The sequence below is a fragment of the Sinohyriopsis cumingii genome, chromosome 15 (genome assembly GCF_028554795.1).
Source record: "Sinohyriopsis cumingii isolate HCF-2022 chromosome 15, ASM2855479v2, whole genome shotgun sequence".
NCBI lineage: Eukaryota > Metazoa > Mollusca > Bivalvia > Unionida > Unionidae > Sinohyriopsis > Sinohyriopsis cumingii.
The window spans coordinates 13,324,865-13,344,123 of NC_142975.1; the positions used below are offsets into that span (position 1 = coordinate 13,324,865).

The window sequence follows — 19,259 nt, forward strand, 5'->3', positions numbered from 1 at the left end:
TATTTGCTGACTCTTCTTAATGATTATATGTTTTTTACATTTGTATTTTGCACTTGACCTTGCCCAAATCAAGTTCACTGTGTACCTGACCATTAACGGTTATTTTATCAACAACATAATACATAGATAATATCTCTTTATTAGTGGTTTAAATACTTAGAACATTATCAGTACATGTCACTATATTTATTTTGGCCTGGGTCTAAGACATCACATTTCCACTTGGAAATTCCTTAACTTCTTGACAACATTGGATGTTTTAGAGAAGAGTTTGACCTACATCGGGCTCTATTATTGTATCTTATTTTTGTTTACTTGAGAAATTATGCATTCTTGTTTTAACACCTTGAAGCAGAATATATCTTAGTTATGCGTTATTTATGCGTTCAGTTTTTCATTTGGGTGGAGGTATTATTATTATTTCGAATTATTATTAACTGGAATGACAAAGTGCTCAGTAATATTCTTGGACAGAAACATTAATTTGGAAATATATAGAATTAAGACAAGTACATATTTTTGATAATATTATTCAGATACATCAAATGGCTTTTTAGTACATCATCACACTCCAGGCCACTGCCACATTAATACATTCGAGACTACAGACACATCAACACATTCAAAATCAGAAATTATTTGGAATACTGCTGGAATTCAGTTGGAGCGTCATATATTTGGACTTGTGAGCTTTTAAGACTATTTGGGACTTAATTCACAATCCTGTAAGTTCTTTTTACATTTTCACGTTTGTATTCTATGGAAATACATTTTTTTTAAATGTTACGAAACTTGTTGATTTTTGCTCTTTTCTGTTACTTAGTTTAAAATCATATATTTGTAACAAAATGTACATAACAATCATTTAATTTACAGTGACTATTTGGTATAAAGACTGAGTCGGTCACTTCATTAATAATAAATGACAATATGACTACAGAAATGGCTCTCTTGCTTCAGCGGGAATTAAAATTACGGGTATTAGCTTTAGAATATGACCATCTGATCTAGGTAGGAATTTGACATTGGTTAAACGTTTAACATTAGCCTCAATACCACTGCTGTTATGTGCGATGTGAACTGAAACTAATAAAGAACAGTACTGACTTTATGACCATCAATTCCGGAATTTAAGACTTGAACACATATTTGAGTCCTGTTTGAACCTGGTGTAGATGAAGATTTTAAAACAAGTTTTATAAGTATTTACCCTTGAATCGCAGCTAGCCATTCCATTGGTAGCTCTATGAGATACTATTAATGACGCGCTCAGACTCAGCTAAATATTAATTGCTTATTGTATATTTTCCATGATGGAGAACGGTACAAGATATCACAATAGAAAACTAATGGGGATTTCGACCTACACGAAAAAATCTAACCTTCATATTACAGTCTTATAAGCCTTACAGCCTGTCATTATTTTTCCACTGTATGCAATTTTTGGTATTCTATTTACTCAACAAATTGCATTCTTCTTCTTCTTCTTATTATTATTATTATTATTATTATTATAGTTGTTGTTGTCCCTTATCGCGCTACAGCATTCTCTTGATATCTTTCCCTTAGAACCTCCATGCATAACTCTACCGGGATGTATATTCCATTAGTAAAATTTTGTAGATGGCGTTGAGTTTTTATCGTGCAGTGTTTCCGTCCTCCGACTACAACCTGGGATTGGATAACAACATTGTTGGTTCTCTCTGTCATAAACATAATAACCTGCCCATCCATTATTATTACAAAACATTGTATTGTTATATTTCTTATTGTAAATTCGCCAAGCGATTCTAGCACGTAGGATTCCAGACTGTTTCTTAGAGTTTGTGTTTAGTGTTAGTTTTGTTTATTCCATGACGAAGAGCTTATTTAGCCCAAAGAAGGAAAACCGTTTTGAATTTAAGCAATTATCATATATATATATATATATATATATATATATATATATATATATATATATATATATATATATACCAAAATGTTATGCAATACAGAAGAAATTCGGTCAAGTAAATTCTTGCTGTGGTTAAAAATCGTATTTCCATTACGAGAATTAGAAAACATCTAAATTAATCAATCTGCACTTAAGGCGTACGCCCTGTGGTGGTATCCAAAGGTCATGGAACGTGAGCATAAAAAAAAATCGAGAAATGATCAATGACTATATAATACTATCCTGTGATCATGTTCATGCCTTATCATAACGAATTATCTCTAGATCTTTTGATGTTCAAACCCACTGTCGTGTTTGGCCAGATGGTTATGATTGTAGTCAGAAAGTCATTTATCTCTGTATGAATACAATAATAGGTCTATAAGAAACGTATTAATTATAAAAAGTGAAGGAACGTATTCAGGTTATAGATCCATTCTGGATAAGACAATTACTATTGAAAAGACAAGGAGATTCGAACGAAGTAAAACAAAATATCCCCTCCTAAATTGTATTGAATCATTTCTAATGTACTGTAAAAAGGAGTATGCGTGTTGCTGTTAAGTAAACAATTTCGGAACTGTTCAGTGAGATGAACAACGTCACGAGGTCTTGTGCTGATCAGATATTAGTTCTCGTATTCAATTGAACTGAGTTGGATAGGGTTGATTTAATTAAATGTAAATTTATATTGCGTCGGGATATATAACATATAATAAAATTTAAACATACAATTACATTTTGTCAATTAACATCATTAGGACTAAAATAAACAACTTGTTTTAATGAGTTTATTTGAAATAAATCATAATTGTTAATATATTTTGATTTAGTTGAAAACATGGAATATTTTTGCATGTCATCGTAGAACATACCAGTACGTTTTCAACAGCATTGTCTCCATGGTGTAATACAATTTTCTTTATCATCTCATCACATCTGACAACAACTCATGGATAACAGCATGCTGGCTGACGTGTGGCTGGTTCTGTTGTTTCATCTTTATCAATTTTAACTTTCCGTTTTGTGTTTCGAAATAAAAGTAATTTATAAATAGTACATTAATATCCTTTTGAACATTATACTATTTTCCTCCTTTTCTGGTAATAGAATACAGTGTAATTTTCGCTCAATTACAGAACAATCAGCAATGTCTTTCTAATAATGTGTTTGCACTGAACATGGGCAAACATCATCTGTAAGTGTGCCTGGTGCTGTGACTTTCAGTTTAATCAGCATATATTGGATTGCATCATCTGCTGATATTAATAACCAGTCAATAAAACCTATCCCCCCCACCAATACTCACTGGCTATCATCCATTATCCCGCCCAAACGTAATGACAGGCATTGTGTTATTAAGTTTTTAAGTGTTTGTGATATCGTTTAGTCAAACAAAGAACTATATATTTTTCCAAAACTATAAATTGTCGACATGACTGTTATATTTATACGTGGTCCAATGTGGCAGTGTGCAAGAAATAATGCTGATAGCATGGTCCAATGTGGCAGTGTGCAAGAAATAATGCTGATAGTATGGTCCAATGTGGCAGTGTGTAAGAAATAATGCTGATAGCATGGTCCAATGTGGCAGTGTGTAAGAAATAATGCTGATAGCGTGGTCCAATGTGGCAGTGTGTAAGAAATAATGCTGATAGCATGGTCCAATGTGGCAGTGTGTAAGAAATAATGCTGATAGCGTGGTCCAATAATGAAAACATTTCTTGTCATTGTTATTGACATTATATAATATGCTTTAATGCTATTTCGTGTGTTAGAGGAATGTGTAGATGTTTGATCTGATTGGTGAATATGTTTCCAACCGCTACCCTCTCTCTGTCTTTCTCTCATTCATATATATATATATATATATATATATATATATATATATATATATATATATATATATATATATATATATATACACACTCAGAACTAAAACCGAATCTGTACATCTTTGCTAATAAATTCCTCATCTCTTGCGTTTAATACCGCAAATACCAGACTCAAAGTGTGGCACCGATTCCAAGCAGAGCTACTGCCTTAGCAGACAAATATACATCCATTTCGTCTGCTATGTCCTGTAATAATTTTCTCTTAAATATTATTTATCGTCCATTGTTGAATTTTATGGTGTAAATTTAAGTAAATCCTTGCTGCAAATATCTATGATACTTTTCATGAATTCCTGCAACTTTTAATCACTGATGTGATTTTCTTGTAGAATGGCAAGATACTCCACAAACATATGTTGTGTAGCCTGTTGTTATTTATTAATAGTAGCATAATAATTGGTCTTGGTATTGGCATACTACTCGTTTTTTGGTCTAGGTACTGCATACTCCTCGGGTTTTTTTTGGTCTAGGTACTGGCATACTACTCGTTTTTTGGTTTAGGTACCGGCATTATACTCGTTCTTGGTATTGGTATTTGCATTAGACTCGTTCTTGGTCAAGGTACTAGCAGCATACTCGTTATTAATCTCTGTATGGGCATTATACGCGTTCCTGGTCTTAGTGTTGGCACAAAACTCGTTCTTGGGATTGAAACTGGCATGATACTCGTTCTTGATCTTGGTACTGGCATCATACTCAGTTTTCTTCTTGGTACTGGCATAATACTCGTTTTTCGTCTAGGTACTGGCATCATACTCGGTTTTGGTCTAGGTACTGGCATCATACTCGGATTTGGTCTTGGTACTGGCATCATACTCGGTTTTGGTCTTGATTCTGGCATCATATTCGTTTTTGGTCTTGGTACTGGCATCATACTCAGTTTTGGTCTTCGTTCCGGCATCATATTCGTTTTTAGTCTTGGTACTGGCATCATATTCCTTATTGGTCTTGGTACTGGCATCATACTCGGATTCGGTCTTGGTACTGGCATCATACTCGGTTTTGGTCTTGGTTCTGGCATGATATTCGTTACTGGTCTTGGTAATGACATAATACTCGTTCTTGGTCTTGGTACTGGCATCATACTTACTCTTGGTCTTGTATTACCTCAGTATTTTGAGTTATAAACCATTAGAATGAAAGTATTTGTGTCGAAACAAAATAATCGTTCACTCATATCAGTCCAGGGTGACCTTATTCAAATCTGTTATTAACTGGTGCAGCATTGCAATACATAGGCAATTCAAAGTAAATGGCCATAGTCTTCAACATTGCAATCAGATTACATCAAGCTAACATACTAGTTAGAAAGAAGATGATCCCAGAAGAATAAAAACAAAAACAAAGAGAATATATTAGCAGAGACTTGGCCTGTGATATTTTCATTTATTAACAACACGATCACAATTAGGCCAACGCAGAAGAATACAAGTCATACAAAAGACCTCTAGCCAGATCTTTTATATAAAAATGCATGTTCAATTCTGTTTCAAATGGCTAAATACAATATTAAGTACTGGTATAAAAACAAATGGTGCCAATTCTTATTCAAGATTACACATATTAAAAACTAAAGATTAATACAAAATGACGTGAAAACTATAATGAAACCAAACTAAATCGGATCATGAAAATTTATAAAAAAATACCGTCAGAAATATTAGAATAATTAACCTCCAAGAAGTTACATTTGTGCGTGGTAAAATAGGAAAATCTCACCACATTATTCAAACTCAACGTTAAATTGGCAGGTACTATAATATAACGATACAGCTTGAAAGAGTGAAACTAAAAAAAATTGAAATATTTTTTCTCCTTCATTGTAATCGATTACAAAGTCAACTGTAATAGGTAAATAATTCTTGTAAAAGAGACAGACATAGCTTTAATAAATTGAAGACTAGTTATTTCTGTCAAGTAATAAGTTCGAAAGAGTATCAGCATAAGTGTACCTGTTAAGTAGTCTATGGAAATGGTATTTAAATGCTAAAAAGTCGAAAACATTGCCACCAATGTTTATGCCAACTTTTCATATATATATATATATATATATATATATATATATATATATATATATATATATATATATATTGATTATATGTATTATCTGGCTTAGAGAGGAAGAAATTACGTGCCTCGTGTAAAAAGAAAATTGTGGGGGGGGGGATAAAGGGAAAGCTGAATTTGATCATAAAGTATAATTTATTTTCTTATTCAAAAGACGGTCCAGTTTTAGAGTTTTCGTTGCATGGAGACGTAGGAGGAAAAAAACTTACATTTACTCACAGATATTAAGCAACTAATTATTCATGTCCAATTAAACCACGATTATAACAGCTTAGAGGTAATAACAATAGTTTTGATAAAAGCAAACAGTTCCTGGTAGGGAGAATATGTAATAAACAAGGAAGTTAAACAAATATTACTAGATTAGACCCAAGGACTAAAAACTAATACAGAACAGCAAACAAAAAAGTCCCACTCTTCCATTAAGATGCTTATAGTTTAGCTCAACAACAAGAAGAAATTATTATATCGCATTCTTTTATATCGTCATATATACTTAACAAAATATCTACTAACGAAGCAACATTAGTCCATGAGTAGTAAATAAAAAATATTAAATCAAATAAACAATACGTGGATTGACTGACGATTTTTAAAAAAAAAACACAATGTCAATATATATAAATATTTAATGCAACTAAATAAACTAAAGACATCAATCATGCACAATATTCTCCAAAAATAAAAATTAAATAAAATGTCTAGGAAAATAGATTATCAAATTCTAGTTTTGGGAATTGCACCCCCAGAAAGTTTAGACAAATATTATATTACTGGAAGCTAAGTATGATTGCTATAAACGTATACCCAAAATATCTTATACAATTAGATGATAATTCAAACATTGGTTACTTATATATTGATTCTAACAAATTCTCGGAATGGAATTTGAAGCAGCTAATAGCAACGGCAAGTGTAGTTTAAGAAAAACAGTTGACTATGATCTTTTTGATGATTAGATCTAACAAGACGGACATTATAGCGAAAACTATTTTCAAGTAATTATGTAAGTTAGCAATAACTGATCCCTAAAAGTCAATGGTATCAAAGATGCAGGCAAGATCCTATTTTGCAAGGCATCTAACCATGTGTTCACAGATTGTCGATATTACGCCGTATCAAAAATATATGGGAAATAAAAGCAAATCACTTGATAATGAGATTTTCGAACTCCTGAATAAGCTACTTAATGATGCACTACTGAGCAAGACTAAATATAAAACATTTTGCACAACTGTCCATTACATCATATAATTACGTAAGTTGAGAGTTGTATTTGATACAACATTGTTTTATATTCTCTGAAAGTAATTTATGGAGTAAGTCATTCTGAGAATGTAATTTATGGAGTAAGTCACAAACATTTACTGTGGAATTTAGCAAAGAAATAAACATTGGTAAGCTCCGAAAGCTAGTATTGACGGTTTAATGGATAAAATGATTTCATATAATAATACCTCCAGAGGTATATAATATATCTGATATCAGCAATACAATAACAAAAATATTAACAAGTAATTAGCCAAAACCTGAACGATAACAATTGAACCAAACTGTAATTACCAAGCTGAGTAATAATAGTATCATGTAATGTAATCACAAAATCGAGTTTACAATCAAGAACAGCATTTGAAACATATTAGGCTAAGATCCACGAAATATAGGAGTGGAAATGAAGAAACTACAATGGTAAACATGACAGCATTTAAAAAATATTGTTAAAACGATGTGGATTTGCAACAAATAATAAAATTCATGATACATATGTAAAATTCTCTAGTCATATATACCAAATGTATCCCAGATAGTTTACTGAATCGCTGGGAAATGGTTTAATATACGTGTTAATAAATAAAATATGTAAATTATTAAGTATGACAAAGTGTGTTACAAGCCAGTCTGGTAATGCGGTTGACCTAGCTTCTGGCATATTATATTTCAATCAAAAGACAAAACAATAACAAAGTTATGGTCTTACGCTGGTGATAAAAAAGTTATACATTAGAAAACCAAACCTATCACTAGCAATAAGAGAAATTATACAATAATTAGCTAATGGCAATAAGAGGGCATATTTAGATTTGTTTTCTAAATCCTCACTTGATCAGCACATACAAAAATGTACATTGAGTATCTAGCACATGTAATTCATGGATATCATTCAAATTATCTTGAAAACAAGAAATAGCGAGATCTGTATGTCACCACAGGAAGCCATGCTTGAGGTTCGTAGGAAAATGATGAAACTTGACAACCTGACTTTTAATAGAATTTGAAAGGTAAAATTTGCAAATAATGATTGGAATCATCTAGAACTTCAAACAATGATTGGGATCGTCTAGAACTGCAAATAATGATTGGACTCGTATAGAACTGCAAATAATGATTGGAATCGTCTAGAACTGTAAATAATGATTGGAATAGTCTAGAACTGCAAATAGTGATTGGAATCGTATAGAACTGGAAATAACGATTTGAATAGTCAAGAACTGCAAATAATGATTGGAATCGTCTAGAACTGTAAATAATGATTGGAATCGTCTAGAACTGTAAATAACGATTGGAATAGTCAAGAAATGCAAATAATGATTGGAATCGTCTAGAACTGCAAATAATGATTGGAATCGTCTAGAACTGTAAATAATGATTGGAATAGTCTAGAACTGTAAATAATGATTGGAATAGTCTAGAACTCCAAATAATGATTGGAATCGTCTAGATCTGCAAATAATGATTGGAATCGTCTAGAACTGTAAATAATGATCGGAATAGTCTAGAACTGCAAATAATGATTGGAATCGTCTAGAACTGCAAATAATGATTAGAATCGTCTATAACTGCAAATAATAATTGGAATCGTCTAGAACTGCAGATAATGATTGGAATCGTTTAGATCTGCAAATAATGACTGGAATCGTCTAGATCTGCGAATAATGATTGGACTCGTCTATAACTGCAAATAATGACTGGAATCGTCTAGAACTGCAAATAATGATTGGAATAGTCTAGAACTGCAAATAATGATTGGAATCGTCTAGAACTGCAAATAATTATTGGAATCGTCTAGAACTGCAAATAATGATTGGAATCGTCTAGAACTGCAGAGTATCTTCTACATGACCAGATTCAGAAAATAAATCCTGATGTTAACCATAAGCGATTGTGATACTGAATTTAGATTTTTCTACTGCAACAAATGTTTTGTTTCAAAGACAGTGGTACGGGTTTTCGTTTAGCTAATAATGAGTTTATAGTAAGCGTTCAATTAATACCTCCTACAACAGTAGCGAAATATAACGGATTTATGTTTGTAGGAAACATTTAATGCAGGATTAAGAAATATGAATTATTTAACTCGTTTTGCTAAGAGACAATCTCTACGGACTGGTGACAAACAAGCAAGTATGGTTTACCATTATCTGTCTTTGGCTGCGGTGGAGATATAGACACATTAAACATCGGTGGGGTGGGTGACGGTAATATTGCCGACGATGGCAAATTTCGAATTCAGCATTTCTTATTGCAAATGTGACAGAATGCTGTAGATAACGATACAAATATCAGTATATAATGATACAGATATCGTGTTTAAAGCATTAGGGTTGAATCTAAAACAAAAACAAGATGATGTACTATGAAAATCATATTATGGATCGAACAATAATAAACAACATTTAAACCAAAATATGTTATGGTGTCAGCAATAAATTATCTATGAACAAAAATGTATTTTTCTTCGCCCTTGTAGAAAATGAAGACATTATGATTTTGCATACTGTAAATATATATTTAATTTGTATTATTTATTAGTTTTCCTCCATGGTTGTATGTTGTTTGGGATTGGAATAGCCTTTGCCCAAAATTAAGTTCACTGTATTCCTAACCAGTTACTTTATTTTTGTATGTTGTTTGTGATTGTAATTTGGACAAGACGTTATCCAAAATTAAGTTAATTTTATTCCTGACCAGTAACTCTATTTTGGTAAACAAATAATACAAAAGGTAATATTTTTCTCTCTGAGTGTGGGTTAAATATTATAATCATTGTCAATAGAGGTAATCATATTTACTTGGATCTGGGTCTAGGACTAGGACAATGGTATTCCACATGTAATATCCTGTTGCACTTGATGTTTCTTCATTCCTTATTATATTTTTAGTAACGAATCGTATTTGCTTACATCTTAGAATTTTCTAGAAATGAACTTTGGACATAGGTCCTGGTTCTTTTGTGCCTTAATTTTTCATATGATCTTGTTAACTTGAGAAAATATTAATTTCTGCGATAACATCTGAAGCAGAAATCAGTCTTCTTGGTGTGTTCAGTATTTCATTTGGGTGGAATTATTTATTCAAATTATTATTTATTAGAAATGCAGGGTACTCTTAAATAATATTCTTGGAAAGAAATATTAATTTGGAATTGGAATGAATTCACACAAAGATGTGGATTATAGTACTGTGATTAATTGGACGACTGCTAGTGTTGAAGTTTACAGAACTTTTTGGTTTTCGATCTTTATTATAATTTAGGTAAGGATCATACTGTCGTAAAATACAAACATACAAAAATATAGAGAAAAAAAAGGAAGAAACAAACAAAGAATTACAAAAGGCAACAACTACAAGAATGTTTTGGATGTTTTATTATGCTATTTTTGAATTTTAAAAAACTACACATACCAAAGATTTTTTTATAATTTAGGGAAGGTTTTTGTTAGTGATGCCCTTACTGAGGCAACACAAAAAGCTACAACCGTGTCTGGTATTAGGCAGAAACGAGTTTAGAAAAAGTTTTACAGGTCAATTATTTTACCAGTATGCAAACAAACAACGGTCATAGCGATGTACACTTAGCCATCACAAGTATGTTGGAGTGATAACTTGGCTGACAAAACTACAAATAAAACGTATTATGAAAAGCACAAATGTGATGGCCATGATATAGAAATGTCACGTGCACAATATAAACGGAACAAAGAAGGCGGTTTTTTGTTGCTGGATATCTATATCCTTGTCTATCTGCTATAGGCCATACATTTAACAGTACCGGGAAAGCGTAATAAAAAGGTATTTCTTGTCAGCCAGAGGTCTTTTTCTACCATGGATTATTCCCCCGTTTATAAACAGACAGAACCGCGTACAAATTCACAGCTTGAAGTAAAAGTATAAGACAAAATGTTTAGAGGCTGTTTTAGCAAGAATGTGTTGCCAAAAAACATTCAAACCCGATGAAATCATTATTGTTTATTTTATAGACAGTTTAAAGGAAATGGTATGCACTGGATATTAATTTACTAATTCGCTCATTTCTATCACGACCGTATTGTGGATAAGATGACTTTGTCGTTGTTTCCCATGTCAGGTCAATGCTTTTCGGGTTCTTTCTCTGTTGTTTGTCACCATGTTTCCTCTGGTCTGCCTCTTTATCTCATTATATGTGGGGTCCCTCAAAGGGCAACCCACGGAAGGGCAGCTGATGGCATCCTGCAAACGTGCCTCAGTCATTTCCATCATCCTGATTAGTCTGCGATGAGTTGGTTGCCTCTCCAGATGTTCGTCGGAGCATGAGATGGTTTTGGGCAGAAATATCTTTAATTCTGCGACGGTACCTGGTTTAGAATGTGCGAGCTCTCTTTTAGGTGGTAGTTATTGTATTACTGCACTCTGAACCGTATAAAAGAACAATGATGACGTTTAAGCCATGTTTAGTTTGTGGTGACAAAGGCATTTTTGGTGATTCCCGTGATCACCTCACTCTCAAAATCGCCGTCTTTGACACCTTTCTGCTTGAATATGTGAAATCTTCCACCTTTTGCATTGGCTTATTGTTCACTGTATCTGGTTGCTGACCTGGAGTCATCGTCATGAACAGTGTCTCGTCTGTGGTGACGCTGAGGCCGATGCTGTTTGCTTCTTCTGCCAGAAACTCCGTCTTCTGTTGAATGCTGGAAGGAAGACTATTCTTAATCAAGAGTCATTTCACACATAATATTCGCAGGTTCGTGGCGTTGTACCATGGTTAGTAAGGCAGGTGAACACATGGTGTTGTAGAATGGTTACAATGACGATGAGCACATGGCGTTGTACCATGCTTGGTATGGCTAATGAGTACATGGCGCTGTACAATGGTTAGTATGTCAGGTGAGTACCTGGCTTTGCAACGTGGTTAGTATAGCAGGTGAGAACCTGGCTTTGTAACGTGGTTAGTATGTCAGGTGAGCACCTGGCTTTGTAACGTGGTTAGTATAGCAGGTGAGCACCTGGCTTTGTAGCGTGGTAAGTATAGCAGGTGGGCACAGGGCTTTGTAACGTGGTTAGTATAGCAGTTGAGAACCTGGCTTTGTAACGTGGTTAGTATAGCAGGTGGGCACCTGCCTTTGTAACGTGGTTAGTATAGCAGATGGGCACCTGGCTTTGTAACGTGGTTAGTATAGCAGGTGGGCACCTGGCTTTGTAACGTGGTTAGTATAGCAGGTGAGCACCTGGCTTTGTAACGTGGTTAGTATAGCAGGTGAGCACCTGGCTTTGTAACGTGGTTAGTATGGCTGGTGAGCACCTGGCTTTGTAACGTGGTTAGTATGGCTGGTGAGCACCTGGCTTTGTAACGTGGTTAGTATAGTAGGTGAGCACCTGGCTTTGTAACGTGGTTAGTATAGCAGGTGAGCACCTGGCTTCGTAACTTGGTTAGTATAGCAGGTGGGCTCATATTGCGTCCACATTCATGAATATTTTAGGAAGGATTTTAAAAACAGAAAAGGATAGTTCAAACATACAATAAAAGGAACAGGTCTAAAGTAAAGGATTGTGTATAGATAATGCATGTTTATAACTTGCATGCGCGACCAATGCATGTAATTAAAATAATTATTGGTTATGTAAGAGGAAAAGACTTCTTTTGGCAAATTAAAACTTTCTGTCAGGACTTGCCACGCATTTTGACACAAATAGCGCACTTGTTGCCTTACTGAGCCAACAGTTGATGGATTGGGTGTTGTGTCGTCAGTGCGGATCAAGCTGCGTATATACACCAGTCTGAGTCCACATCTGGCTGTGTGGATGTACATACATCCCGCATTTATAAGGAGCACAATGTGTCAGTGTATATACAGATGGCAACAAATAGAAAAAATCCAACTTTTTGTGAAATTTTGTGCAAACATTAAAATCATTTATTTTTAAATATCAATCTTGCACAAATTAACAGATCTTGAGTAACTGAGATAATAAGGGTTATAATAGAAATCATACAAACTATATCGAGGTTTGTTCTTGTGAAGTAAGTCCATTTGTATGTCTAAGGGGGGGGGGGGTGTGTGGACCGCGCCGGGTGACACCATCAGAATGGGTGACACCAAAATGACTGTCTATAAAATTTACTAAGGATTCTGTATGGTCAGTTACAAAAGGAGGTCCATGGGGGTGACACCATGAGTTACCGCATCGGGCGACACCAACACTAGTGACGCCACTGCTCCTCCCAGTCGAACAAAACAATCTGACTGAATCTCTCTATCCGGAACAGTTTCCTCGTCTACATGGAAATTAAATAGGTAGCAGCCTGATTATTTTTGGAGATTTCAATTTTCACTTTGATTGTACTGAAAATCAATACACATAAAAACTCCTAGATTATATTAAAACTTTCAATATCAGTCATTTGGAGAACCCACTAATAAACATGGTCACATTTTAGACTCGATTCTTCGTGGACCTAATGATAATATTCTACAGTCCTGCATCAAATCACCTCTGCATCATATGCCATCTCAACGTATCAGTCTCTAACCCTCCATCTTTGTTTGCTACTAAGAGAAACCTGCGTGTGATAAATAGAACACATCTAATGCATAACATGTAAGCAAACCAAACATCATTTTTTGTTGCTATTTTATAGTATTTGTTTTTGTAATATTATGTGTTATCCAATATTGTAAAACGCTTAGAGCTTATAAAGATTGGTGACTTTATAATGGCTTAACAGACCGAGAATATCGATCCTCACCATACGTCTAGAACAAGTCCATTCCGCCATCAATGTCTTAATCCACCTTCGAATATGCATAGCCTGAAGGTAATGAAAAATAAATAGGTAATACTTCGGAAGCGTGTAAAGATAGTACAAGACATTAAATACTTCAACCCAACATATTATTGTAGCAGATACTAATACTAATATTAGTACCCTTACTCGTACCTCGTGGACAGGGTACTAACATGAGCATATACGTGCTAATGGAGCAAGCCGGGTGTGATTCACAGCCGGCACTCTTTTAGCCTAATAATAACACTTTAAACATATTCCTTGCATATAATCCAATAAATTGAGTAGTCCTCTTATTTAATACCGGAAGTATCGAAAATCATTGTAGAAATAGTTGTTCAGCACACGATAGGCTGCTATATATAGCGGTCAGTATAAATGGTGGAGGAAGAACTCGGGAAAACCCCAAGAAGAACCACCGACACACGATAAGCTACTGGCAAGCTTTCTCACATACCCACAATGCCTCTAAATCCGAGACTCGAACCCACGCAGACAGAGGTGAGATGGCAGTGATCCGTAACGGAGAGCGCTTTAGACCCACCCGGCCACTTGGGGCCCCAGGTAGGTAAGTAGGTAAGTGGTCTAACGGCAAATCATCACAACTGTGACTATAACGTGGAAATAAAGTGTAAGGCTGTAAAAATATAAAGTTTAGAAAGTTGTAAAATCTTCAAGAAAATAAACACTTTCAAATAAAAGTAAATACATGTGAGAAAATAAACACTTTCAAATAAAGGTAAATACGTGTGATCTTGAAGAAATAAAGCACAGATTATCGATAGTTGTAATGAGAGAATAATACAGTTTTAATATGACAGTAGAACAGAGGGACGTACAGATGTAGAAAGTTAATCTAATGTACCACGTTTTTCATGAAGGTGTGGCCTATGGCCTACCAAATCTTTGGATATTAGTCCGAAAATCCGGTTTTGAGATCCGTCACTAAATCCTCGAATTTGCACTTTAAAAAATCTCAGGATTTCAGGTTCAAGTTTCAGTGTATGCTTATGATAATAAATTTTACTGGATTAATGTATTTTTGACAGCTAAAAACAGCCTGTCTGGATGCGATTTTGGATTTCCTGTACACACAATCGGACATTTTTTTAATTACTAACAATCGAAACAGCAAAATAATTGTGATTGATTTTTTGGCGTATCGTGAGGCCACGATGCTTTTTAACTGTCAAGGAAGCCGAAGGCTGGGTTACAACGAAAAGACTGATTTTGAAAAGAGGTAAGTGTCTTTGAACTACTTCTTTCTTTTTTTTTTTCTTCTTTTTTGTTGTTGATGAGATTTATTTTCTGGCCTTCCAAATCTCCGGATAAAAGACATATACTCAATTTTATAAATCTCATGATTTCTGAACAAAAAGTTTTGGTATGCCGGTAGCTTTATGACTCAAAGATAATCTGGTCCAGGAAATAAAGAAATAATAATAAGATTATTATTATTATTATTATTCCCACTAAGTAGGATCGGCCTCCAAACTGTCGTGTCCTTGGGCTAGACGCTTTACTTTGGTTGCCTTGGCACAATCTACCTTTCAGGGATCTTTGTTCAGTTAAATATCGATCATTTAATTAATACGTTTGTATTCATTCACTGACCAAATAGTTAAAAGAACTCTAATATTGTTAACGACTAACCTGAGTGAGAGAGAAATGGATAATATTTAAAGAATAGAAAGCTACCACCAGTAATAACAATTTTAAAAAAGAACATACACCAGCTATTAGGTTAGACAGATAATTGAGAACAACAATTAGGTAAGGCAAGATAATGGAGAAAGAAAAAACATTGTGCCCCAGGTGAGGATCGAACTCACGACCTTCAGATTGCTCCATTATTGTGATTATGAGACTGACGCGCTGCCTGCTGCGCTACCGAGGCACATGTTCTAACGAGCTCAAAGACATTTTAATAACTGGTTGGAGACCAATTATCCCCACCTTTGGTTATTTTTTGACTTACTGGACTTAACTTATGCTTATTTTCGCTCGGACTTGTCAGCTTAAATCAATCTTCTTATTTTCTAAACAGGAACCAAAACTTCGCGTGCGGTCACGCGTTATTATTACTATGGCGACAATTGGTACGCGGCGAGAATTGGTCTCTAACCAGTAGAGATGGACTGTAAGATAAATAAAATATCTGTTTCTATAGTAAAATAACGCTACTGTTATATTATTAACGCAACATAACTACGATTCAAGGCAAAGTATTTCATTCTTCTCTGCTTTCCTTTTTATATTTAGGCCTATCTATTATAGGACTTCATCAGCCGCCATATTTGTCGTCAGCTGGTAGTACTAATATTAGTACCCTTACTCGTACCTCGTCAACCACAACAAATCAAGTTGAGGCTACGACATCGTAGCTAAGCAGATACACATTAGACAACAGGAAACATAAACGGATCACTCTGTTGACGCTAGTCAGCGAGTCGTAATTTCTTTCTTCTATAGGTATACCACCAGCTTAGGAAAATAATTTTTTTTTTTTTCAGACGAGTCAGATTTGTTTCACGCTTGTTTTCCTTTTTTTTCATCACGCAAGACATTTTTAATGAGTGAATTATTAAATTATTATGTATTTATTCATTTATTTTTATAATTTTATTTAAAGCTAAAATAGTCTGAGAGGCCTAAATTTAAAAAGGGAAGCTGAAAACGTGGGTTTTCTTTGCATTGAAGACTTGCGTTATACAGCTGTTTTATTTATCTTACAGTCTATGTTTATATCCCTTATCAAAATTTTGTGAAGTAGTTTAAACAAGTGCCTCGGTAGCGCAGCAGGCAGCGCGTCAGTCTCATAATCATAATAATGGAGCAATCTGAAGGTCGTGAGTTCGATCCTCACCTGGGGCATAGTTTTTTTTTTTATATTCTTTTTTTCCTTCATTATTTAGTTTTACATTATTCTTGTTGCAGGTTGTTGTTGTTTCTGGTTATTTGTTATTATAAAATAAATTTTATTTTTATAGGTGGTGGCTTTCTCATCTTTTCATATTAATAATGAGGACTTTGTATAGCCTAATCTTTAGAAGCTCTAAGCGCTTTACAACATTAGACAACACCAATAAGATAAAAAACATATAATAATATTAGTACAAAAACAAACACCATGAAATTAGAAAAACATTTAAAAAAATAAAAAACATGCTGAGAATATTTCAGGTAGGAAAACATTATTAGGTCTTTAAGTTTGTTCTTGCAGTCGAAATAAGTGAGTTTTTAAAGCCCTCTTGAATGTGATCACTGTGTCTTTGTGTCTAAGTTCAGTGGGCAATTCATTCCACTTTGCTGGGCCCTGGTATGCAAAAGAACGCTGGCCATATGACTTTGTTTTCTTAGTGGGAATAATGAGTATACGATTGTCAAAAGAGGAGTGTAAGTATCTTGCTGGTGTATACACATGGGTGAGGTCAGATAGGTATGTTGGACTAGAGCCCGACAGTGAAACGTAGCACAGAGAACAAATTCTGTGTTTGATTCTGGATCGAATGGATAGCCAGTGTAGGGTACAGAGCAGCGGGGAGGTGTGCTCTGATTGTGGTACTCTAAGCATGATCCGAGCAGCTGTGTTTTGAACTTTTTGAAGTTTCTGGAATAGATATTTTTAAGATGAACCAGACAGAATTAAGTTACAATAGTCCAGTCTTGAAAGTACTAATGAACACACAAGTGTTTTAGTGGCATCGACTGAAAGATATTTGCGAACTGAGCTGATGTGTCTCAGCTCAATATATGCAGCCTTGCATGACATGTTGGTGCAATGTGAGAGTACTGTCCAGAGTAACACCTAGGTTTCGTACTGATTGTGTGAATTTAATGTTGGCATTGCTGATATTTATTGTTTAAGGTAAAGGATGTAAATGAGAAAGTCTTTTTGTTGTGACCGGCAAGTTCTTGGTTAACAATATTAGAGCTCTTTGAACTATTTGGCCAATGAATGATTACAAACATATTCACTGAATGATCGATATTTAATGGAAACAAATCTGTTAAAGGTATATTGTGCTAAGGCAACCAAAGTAAAGCGCTTAGCCCAATGACACGACATTTTGGCGGTCGACCCTACCTAGTGGGAATATTAATAATAATACTAATAATAATCTGCTGTAACAGTATTTTGATCTTTACAGGTACATATTTTTTTATACAATATCTTTTCATTCATATAAGCCTTCTTAAAATTGGAATGAAGTTTAGAGCCATGTTGACATGCAAATTTTCTATGAAATTATTTTTATGCATGCTTTATTGATTAATGATCAAATGTTACATGTTGATTCTTAGTCTTTCTTAACCTATCTTGCTCTGAGAAATAGTGTTAAATCCCACGACAGCAACAACTACAACAGGTTTTTTAAATCATGTTTTCTAATTCTCTAATTGGTGGAATAAAACTTAAGCATCCCAAACTGGCAACTTGATACAAAATGTGTAAGAGTTTGTCTTGGAAAGACCCAGATCTGCCAATGCATTATGCTTTGACAGATCTGGATCTGTGCAGTTCACAGTCGGACTGATCTTCTAAACAAGTATATATGGTACCATTTGTAGAATTTTATCGTCTTTACCTTTTACCGTAAAGGACTACATTTTTATGTTTATAGAGTTTATGTTATGAAAGATTTTGCAGTTTTTATCTTAACATTTATAGAACTTAACCTTTAAGTTGTGCTATATAGCCAGTATTGTGCTTACGTGTCATTAAATATCATACAAAGAAACATACATATATTTGTCTTCCTCGAAGGCTGTTGGAAAACACTCTGTAACCCTGAGAGACACATGTTGAAAACATCTTCACTTTAATAGATAATAACATAAGCAAGTGTCATAAAAGTGTTATGGGTAAAAGTCACACTAAATATGTCTGGTAATATCCCAGTTTGCCTTAACTTTGTTTAATAGTCTTTCCATCAAGAGCAGTATCATAAATACTGACTTGTCAGTCACAAATAAGTCTCAGTCCCACTTGTCATTATAAAGAAATTGGTCACAATCCTACATAATATATGGTACACCAGGCAACCAGGTCAAGTAAGAAAAATTTCAATGACTGATTATAGTATCAACAAACTAGTGAAGTGTATTGATATTTTTAAAGAAAAAAGTCATTATTTTAACTATTTAACTGTTTACTTTGTTCTCCAATGCCATTTTCTTTTGACTTGTCTTTCATTATTTAGTGAATGCTACATATATTCAGCTTTTTGGGCTAAATATTGATAACCACACTGTATAACCATATCACTTACAATTAGCACCTAAAAGGAATAAGCACACCCCCACACATTATTATCAT

General features: G+C 34.2%; 2 non-coding genes across 2 annotated transcripts; one reads left to right on the plus strand and one right to left on the minus strand.

Moving 5' to 3' along the window:
- Nucleotides 1-15,746: 15,746 nt before the first annotated feature.
- Trnam-cau (transfer RNA methionine (anticodon CAU)) lies at nucleotides 15,747-15,836 on the minus strand. The gene is given in 2 exon segments: nucleotides 15,747-15,782; nucleotides 15,800-15,836. It is a non-coding gene; the product is annotated as a tRNA-Met (tRNA).
- Nucleotides 15,837-16,723: 887 nt separating this feature from the next.
- On the plus strand, nucleotides 16,724-16,813 carry Trnam-cau (transfer RNA methionine (anticodon CAU)). Its single transcript is given in 2 exon segments — nucleotides 16,724-16,760; nucleotides 16,778-16,813. It is a non-coding gene; the product is annotated as a tRNA-Met (tRNA).
- Nucleotides 16,814-19,259: the final 2,446 nt, after the last annotated feature.